This window comes from Monodon monoceros, unplaced genomic scaffold (assembly GCF_005190385.1).
Source record: "Monodon monoceros isolate NGI ecotype Baffin Bay Population unplaced genomic scaffold, NGI_Narwhal_1 Contig353_ctg1, whole genome shotgun sequence".
NCBI lineage: Eukaryota > Metazoa > Chordata > Mammalia > Artiodactyla > Monodontidae > Monodon > Monodon monoceros.
Genome location: NW_021699456.1, coordinates 11,026 through 16,141, shown reverse-complemented (window position 1 = coordinate 16,141; position 5,116 = coordinate 11,026). Strand labels below are relative to the sequence as shown.

Genomic DNA, 5,116 nt, shown 5'->3' with positions numbered 1-5,116 from the left:
TTGAAGACCCAACGCAGCCAAAATAAAAATAAATAAAGATAAATAGATTTATTTTTAGAAAAGTAATACTCAGGTTTGAGGCATGAGAAATATGATGAGGAGAAATTAGCTAATCCTTTCAGAACTTTTAAAATATCAAACTCAGTCTCTAAGATTTTAGCATTATATACAACGTTGGTTACTTATGAGTGGTTTGGGAAGGCCAATTTAAAATTTTCTGATCTTACTGTATTGAAATACACGGCCCTAATGTTTTCCACATTGACTATATGAATGATGAAGTAAAGTCAATCATGTATTTCCTTTCCAACTGGACAGAAAACAAAACTTTAAAAAGTGTTTGGACTACTGACTTTTGATTTCTTCTAAGGCAAGTGTATAGGTAATTTTTATTCCCTGATTAGGAGAAAAATGGTGGAAGAGGGCAGGGTTAAGAATTAAGATTTCAAGAGCGTGAGAGGTAGATGGCCAACCAGAGTTCCTAAGGTTCGGTGCCTGTAACTGTTGCCGCCGCTTAAGCCTGCCAAAGCAGTGGTACGGCTGCTGCCCTCGTATTTGCTACCTCTAGAAACATTCTTGCCAGTAGTGGCGGCAGCGGGACTCAATTACCCCCTTTTCTCACTCTCTCCAGAAGCTCCAGATGGCGTCTTCTGTGGGCAACGTGGCCGACAGCACAGAACCAACGAAACGTATGCTTTCCTTCCAAGGGTTAGCTGAGTTGGCACATCGAGAATATCAGGCAGGAGATTTTGAGGCAGCTGAGAGACACTGCATGCAGCTGTGGAGACAAGAGCCAGACAATACTGGAGTACTTTTGTTACTTTCATCTCTACACTTCCAGTGTCGAAGGCTGGACAGATCTGCCCACTTTAGTACTCTGGCAATTAAACAGAGCCCTCTTCTGGCAGAAGCCTATTCGAATTTGGGGAATGTGTACAAGGAAAGAGGGCAGTTGCAGGAAGCAATGGAGCATTACCGGCATGCATTGCATCTCAAACCAGATTTCATCGATGGTTATATTAACCTGGCAGCCGCTTTGGTAGCAGCAGGCGACATGCAAGGGGCAGTACAAGCTTACGTCTCTGCTCTTCAGTGCAATCCTGATTTGTACTGTGTTCGCAGTGACCTGGGGAACCTGCTCAAAGCCCTGGGTCGCTTGGAAGGAGCCAAGGCATGTTATTTGAAAGCAGTGGAGACGCAACCGAACTTTGCAGTAGCTTGGAGTAATCTTGGCTGTGTTTTCAATGCACAAGGGGAGATTTGGCTTGCAATTCATCACTTTGAAAAGGCTGTCACCCTTGACCCCAATTTTCTGGATGCTTATATCAATTTAGGAAATGTCTTGAAAGAGGCACGGATTTTTGACAGAGCTGTGGCAGCTTACCTTTGTGCCCTAAGCTTGAGCCCAAATCATGCAGTGGTACGTGCCAACCTGGCTGGTGTATACTATGAGCAAGGCCTGATGGATCTGGCAATAGACACCTACAGGCGAGCTATTGAATTGCAACCACATTTCCCTGATGCTTACTGCAACCTAGCCAACGCTCTGGAAGAGAAGGGCCGTGTTGCCGAAGCAGAAGATTGTTATAATACAGCTCTGCGGCTGTGCCCCACCCATGCAGACTCTCTGAATAACCTGGCCAATATCAAAGGAGACCAGGGAAACATTGAAGAGGCAGTTCGCTTGTATCGTAAAGCATTAGAAGTCTTCCCAGAGTTTGCTGTTGCCCATTCAAATTTAGCAAGTGTATTGGAGCAGCAGGGGAAACTGCAGGAAGCTCTGATGCATTATAAGGAGGCTGTTCGAATCAGTCCTACCTTTGCTGATGCCTACTGTAACATGGGAAACACTCTAAAGGAGATGCAGGATGTTCAGGGAGCCTTGCAGTGTTATACTCGTGCCATTCAGATTAACCCTGCACTTGCGGATGCCCACAGCAATCTGGCTTCCATTCACAAGTATTCAGGGAATATTCCAGAAGCAATTGCTTCTTATCGCACTGCTCTGAAGCTTGAACCTGACTTTCCTGACGCTTATTGTGATTTGGCTCATTGCCTGCAGATTGTCTGTGATTGGACAGACTATGATGAGCGAATGAAGAAGTTGGTCAGCATTGTGGCTGACCAGCTGGAGAAGAATAGGTTGCCTTCTGTGCAGCCTCATCATAGTATGCTCTATCCTCTTTCTCATGGCTTCAGGAAGGCTATTGCTGAGAGCCACGGGAACCTCTGCTTGGATGAGATCAGTATCCTTCATAAACCACCGTACGAACATCCAAAAGACTTGAAGCTCAGTGATGGTCGACTGCGTGTAGGATACGTGAGTTCTGACTTTGGGAATCATCCTACCTCTCATCTTATGCAGTCTATCCCAGGCACGCACAATCCTGATAAATTTGAGGTCTTCTGTTATGCCCTGAGCCCAGATGACGGCACAAACTTCCGAGCGAAGGTGATGGCAGAAGCCCATCATTTCATTGATCTTTCTCAGATTCCATGCAATGGGAAAGCAGCTGATCGCATCCATCAAGATGGTATACACATCCTTGTAAATATGAATGGTTATACCGGGGTGCTCGAAATGAACTCTTTGCTCTCAGGCCAGCTCCTATTCAGGCAATGTGGCTGGGCTACCCTGGGACCAGTGGCGTGCTTTTCATGGATTATATCATCACTGATCAGGAAACCTCACCTGCTGAAGTTGCTGAGCAGTATTCTGAGAAACTGGCTTATATGCCCCATACTTTCTTTATTGGTGATCATGCTAATATGTTTCCTCACCTGAAGAAGAAAGCAGTCATCGATTTTAAGTCCAATGGGCACATTTATGACAATCGGATTGTGCTGAATGGCATCGACCTCAAAGCATTTCTTGATAGTCTCCCAGATGTGCAGATTGTCAAGATGAAATGTCCTGAGGGAGGATACACAGCAGACAGCAGTAATACAGCTCTTAATATGCCTGTCATTCCTATGAATACTATTGCAGAGGCAGTTATTGAAATGATTAACAGAGGACAAATTCAGATAACAATTAACGGATTCAGTCTTAGCAATGGACTGGCAACTACCCAGATCAACATTAGGGCTGCCACTGGAGAGGAGGTTCCCCGTACCATTATTGTAACCACACGCTCTCAGTACGGGTTACCGGAAGATGCCATTGTGTACTGTAACTTCAATCAGTTATATAAAATTGACCCATCTACTTTGCAGATGTGGGCAAATATTCTGAAGCGTGTTCCCAATAGTGTACTGTGGCTGTTGCGTTTTCCAGCAGTAGGAGAACCTAATATTCAACAGTATGCACAAAATATGGGCCTTCCCCAGAACCGTATCATTTTTTCACCTGTTGCTCCTAAAGAGGAACATGTTCGGCGAGGCCAGCTGGCTGATGTCTGCTTGGACACTCCACTCTGTAATGGACACACCACAGGGATGGATGTCCTTTGGTCAGGGACACCCATGGTGACTATGCCAGGAGAGACTCTTGCTTCCCGAGTTGCAGCTTCCCAGCTCACTTGTTTAGGCTGTCTTGAGCTTATTGCTAAAAATAGTCAAGAATATGAAGACATAGCTGTGAAACTGGGAACTGATCTAGAATACCTGAAGAAAATTCGTGGCAAAGTCTGGAAGCAGAGAACATCTAGCCCTCTGTTCAACACCAAACAGTACACAATGGACCTAGAGCGGCTCTATCTACAGATGTGGGAGCATTACGCAGCTGGCAACAAACCTGATCACATGATTAAGCCTGTTGAAGTCACTGAATCGGCCTAAATAATGACTGTGTGCACAGGAGAATTACCCTGTACCTGAGCCTCAACCTTCTGGGGGAAAGGGAACTACTTTTTCCTTATCGGTACAATACCATGTTGCAGATGGGTGACAGACAATGATAAGATAGCACAGCCAGACTTGCTTCCTGCATGATCATGATCACGATAGGGAGAGACACAAGAGATGGGAAACTGCTGTTCCACAAGGAGTCTCCATAGAATTTTGCAGCATCCAGGTGTCTGGAAGGTCTGGAAGGTAAGTCTGGAAGGTCTGATCTCCCTTGGTCTTCCATGGGATGGATGGTTAGTGTGGAAGGGAGATAGAGATTGCCCAGCCGTTTTGTGATTATCATGGATTGATTGAGTCTTCTGGATTAATATTTTTCTTTATATTTTGGGTATTGGAGCTTTTAAAAATGTTTGGTTTCAGGTATTTTTATTCATGTGAAGTGTATATGATTCTCTTGAGATAAGGTTTTAAGCTAAAATATTCCTTGTTTTAGTTTCTGAACTCTACAGATAAATGGGGACTTTGCTGGTGTAGTCTTTTTATAGGTTTTATAAACCACTTGAGCCTACATCAGTCATTTTAGTTTGTGACATAATGTTTGGAACTATCAGTGCTTTGTTGGTTTATAGATGATGGCTTAAATTCTTTTCCTGGTCCGTTTCCTTCTTCCCTTCCCCCCACTTTAAAAATTCTCCTGTAACTTGGCGAACAAAAAACCAAGTCTGATTCAAAACCTCCCAGAGTGTTTCTCTTAAACACATCTTCTGATGCCAAATGAAGTTTCTTAGGAGCGATTATTAATTCTGAAGGGCACAGTTGTGGTACTGTCACTGATGATAATAATAATGGATTTTTGGCCTAGAGTTTTGACCTATTGCACCAGTGTTTTACCGTTGACTGCCCCTCTATGCTGCTTCCAAAAGTGATAGTGTGTGTTAAGATTTTTACTTTCACTTCTAAAGTTTGGTTTTCTTTTTTAGTGAGTCCTGTTCTTCCTTTTTCTTTCAGCAGAAATGAAATCCCAGGTAAGTATAAGTATTCAAATATTTGATCAGTAAGTCACAGTTATCTCCAGTACATTAAATAAGTTTCATCAAAAAACATGTTATAGGTAAAAAGCTCTGAAGGACCAGCTATGTATATGATAATTATGTTTCAGACCTTCTAGGGTATTATATATAATAACTTGTCTTCTGGACGTGGTCTTGAAGCCTTTATGGATTCAGCCTCAGTAGTAGCGAACTGCACTGCTACTTGGTTTGGAGTACAAATTAGACTTTAGCCCTCCTGGAGGTTGAGTTTTTGGTATTGAAAACCATAGGAATGA

The 5,116-nt window shown here is 43.4% G+C and overlaps 1 pseudogene; it reads left to right on the top strand.

The window, feature by feature from the left end:
• Window positions 1–614: 614 nt before the first annotated feature.
• On the top strand, window positions 615–4,814 carry LOC114906224 (annotated as a pseudogene).
• The last annotated feature ends 302 nt before the right edge of the window (window positions 4,815–5,116 follow it).